This window comes from Capsicum annuum, unplaced genomic scaffold (assembly GCF_002878395.1).
Source record: "Capsicum annuum cultivar UCD-10X-F1 unplaced genomic scaffold, UCD10Xv1.1 ctg4583, whole genome shotgun sequence".
NCBI lineage: Eukaryota > Viridiplantae > Streptophyta > Magnoliopsida > Solanales > Solanaceae > Capsicum > Capsicum annuum.
The window spans coordinates 16,615-20,355 of NW_025853355.1; the positions used below are offsets into that span (position 1 = coordinate 16,615).

A 3,741-nucleotide genomic window follows, 5' to 3' on the forward strand; every position below is an offset into this window, starting at 1 on the left:
AACATTGATCTAATGTTTCAGAAAAGACGTAATAATTAGTTTCCTTGAAATAGTGCAGTTGTCTGATATATATGTCGGAACAACTCTAATCCGAAGTTTCATTGCTACTGCTTCTGCGGATAGAACAAAACTTTGAGCCCGATTCAAATTATGACATCTTTTCTACTCTACGTCCTTATTTTTGACATATTCTGTGCTATGTAAACTTACGAATTGAAAATAGCGATAAATAACAATTTTATAGTTTCTTATGACAAGTGAATCCGCAGCGCTGCACCACCCGCCTAGGTTAAATTCCCACTGATGTGTCAACTAATTCTACATCCAACCTTTTCGGCAAACAGGAAGCGTCTTCATTTCTGTGCAATATTTACAAGAGCCAGTCAACAGTGTTCTGCAGAAGATTTAGTACCATGAAGTTACCAACCACCTCAAGAACCCAGGATACATGGAAGTTTTTTGTATGACCTCTTCTATGCAAACATACAATTCCAAGACATGTACTTATTCTAGCTTTTTTCAAATGTCTATGTTGTCTGAAGTTTCTACAATAGGGTCACTCTTTTCCCACCAGTGACATGTCTGACTAATTTTACTCCCAACCTTTACTGCAAATAGGAAGTGATCTTCATTCCTCTGCAATTTTTACAAGAGCCATTCAACAGTGTTTTGTAGAAGATTTAGTACCTTGAATGTTACCAACCACCTGAAGAACCCAGGATACATGAGAAGTCTTCTGTGTGACATCTTCTATGCTCAGTATTGAACATATTTCAAAGCAAGGAAATCACAAGTTATTGCAGTTGGTGGTAGCACCTCCTGGTTTGGGAAACTCGAGGTGATTGCTCCATGAGTTCGTTTTGAATGTGTCAACGAAAAATGAACTTTGGCTATATGTACTATTCTGGCTGGGTGTCAATCGTCATGTTCAGATGAACCTATTGACAACCTCTTTTTAATTTAAATTGGAGCCAAAGTAGTAATAGTGTTCTAGGAACAAAAAAGTACGAAAAGATGAAAAATAGTATCATTTATTCATATAAAGTTTCAAATATATCATCAAGAAGCATGTGTAGAGAACTTACTTAGTCCAATTAACGATAGTTGCTTTCGTGCCATTTTGTTTCGCACAAGGTAATTCGACTAACAAGAACAAGCCAAAGCTTCATGTTGTGCTGCCTCCCCCTGCCTCAACATCACAAGTGCATAATGGTAGTAATCCCCACTAAAGTTCGTACTCAACAGGAGAAGTTGAATTATTCTCTTGAGTTATTAACCAATGGAAACAACAACACCCTGGAAGGATGCAAAGAAATAAGCAGACCAATATATTTGTGAAGGTTTTTGGAGTTCTGAATCCTTTGTTAAAATGAGTGCATCGAGCAAAGTAGTGCCCCCTTATAAAATAGATTGCTTTCTCATTGTATCATTGTTTTATGCTTGTACCCTCCAACTGTTAAGTTTCTCTGGAACATTGTAGTTTCGATGGTCCGAAGATGCTGGATGTTTATTGGCTGAATGTGTAATAAGCTTTCTCGGAATAGTGCCTCTTCAATATAGTTTACAGAGGGAGCAGATTTGGAGTATCATCAATCTTTGAGAACTTGCATCTTTAAGATTGAGAAAAAACAAATAAACAATAGAAGAGTTGTTACGTATCTTTGGTTAGGAAAAAATCAATAACTTTCAACCCACTATATGTAAGTCTTTTTAAAAAAGACTTATTTTGTGAAATCCTCCCCCGAGACAATTGAAGACTTACAATCTTTGAACTTCTTGGCTCTAAGTTAAAACAAGTGGGAATTTCCCTAAAGTACTAAATAAGTTATAACATCTAAAGTATTTTCTTATGGATGATAATCCAATGTACATAAAACTGCCTAAAGAATTTAGTCAGCTGCATAAAATTCAAGAATTGTGGCTCGCAGGTTCAGGTTACTCAGGTAAAATACCATCAAGTTACTCACACCTTCTTAACTACATTGTCACTCCAGAACAATCGATTGACAGGCAAGATTCCTATGGAATTTATTAGCTTTTCACACATGTGTCACTTGAATTTGAGCAGAAATGTGTTGTCTGACGTTGTGCCATCCATTTCAAGTTTCTTGAAAAGATCTGGAAGGAACTTGGATTTGAATTTTTGTTTGTGCTTTGTCTATTACTATGGCTTTGTTGTATCCTTTAGAATTGTTTTTTTAGGAATTTAGGCTTTGTCCCATGAGGCTCATGAAGTTGCCTAAAATGCTGAATCGGACATGGTCAATAATGCCAGAGTTGCGGTCGAGTCTTCATCGCAGCCAACAAGGTAATACGACTAACAAGAACAAGCGGAAGCTTCCTGTTGTGCTGCCTTCCCCTGTCTCAACATCACAAGTGCATAATGGTAGTAATCACGCTAAAGTTTGTACTCAACAGGAGAAGTTGAATTCTTCTCTTGAGTTATTAACCAATGGAGACATCAGCTCCCTCGCAAGATGCAAAGAAATCAGCAGTCCAATATACATACAAATAAGTTTCAGGGAGGGGATGCGGTTGTTTGGGCACCTGTGCAGTCTCAAAGCAAAACTGAAGACGCTGGTGAAACAAATTAGAAAACTGGATCTAATTCAATTGGTCCTTATAATACGATGATGATAAAGGGAAAGAAATGTCAATGCACAACAAACCTTTTAACACTCTACAGAACTGAGCCTTTTAGCTCCACAATAATTGAATAAAAAATCTGCAAACGTAAACAGAGGAGCAAAAAGTATCACCTATAAAACCCCATAGCTTCATCTCAACCTCTTTTAACTTCATCACACCAGCCACGACAGTATAATAACTAAAGTAATGCCACATGCAGGACACAACTCAACACACGACTAAAAACTAACAAAAATATGAAGTATGGCCACTTGTTTCCAAAAAGGTATAATTATATATGTCAGAATTCCACAAGAAACAAATCTGTCATTACACCTTCCAAGCAACTTGAAACTAACAATACAGAAGTGCCTCTTCGAAGTTTTAATATCAACAGTTAGCTGATATGTGCTATGGATGCGTTAATAATGGACTGGAATTTCTATAATATGGATGCTACCTTGCTTGTCATGCTGAAATATGTGCAATCTGCAATGATGCTGGGATCTTCTGTGATGGTCGTGACTCATGTGTTCAAAGAAACTGGATTGCCTACTGAGGCAGCTCTTAAAGTTTTGGTGGAAAAGATGGGAGTACCAGATAGGAAAGCAAGGAGCAAGATACGGGACACACAGATTGTATCAAGCTATTGGATCGATCGCAACACAGTTAAATTAGGTGAGCATACTTTTACTTCACCCATCGATCTAATTGCTACTATTTTCGAACTTGCGTATTGATATATTTTAATATAGGATGCTGTGATTGGTGGATGAAAAGATCGAAAAGGGTCAATTTGATTGTGTTCATAAATCCATGGGTGTTATTGTGCGGGAGCCAAATGGGACTTGTCAAGGTTCTTTCATGTCATCAATAGCAATGAAGTCGAGTGCAATTGCACTTTTTTCTGAACGACATTAGACACTAGAGATAATTGGTCTCTAAAATATTTTTCTTTATTTGTCTGCTGGCTTCGATATACTCAGTTTTCATAAAAATTCTTATTTTTAGTCTAATTCTAGTAATCTTGTTGGTATGCTGTGGGCTGTATATGCCTCAGAAATTTCAATTGGCAAGCAACTGAATCGGTATTATCTTTATCTGTAGAAGTAG

At 37.0% G+C, this 3,741-nt stretch overlaps 1 long non-coding RNA gene across 1 annotated transcript; it reads left to right on the forward strand.

Annotated features, from left to right (window-relative positions):
* The first annotated feature begins 463 nt into the window (after positions 1-463).
* Positions 464-1,058, forward strand: LOC124892311. Its single transcript, XR_007050181.1, has 2 exons — positions 464-500; positions 619-1,058. It is a non-coding gene; the product is annotated as an uncharacterized LOC124892311 (long non-coding RNA).
* Positions 1,059-3,741: the final 2,683 nt, after the last annotated feature.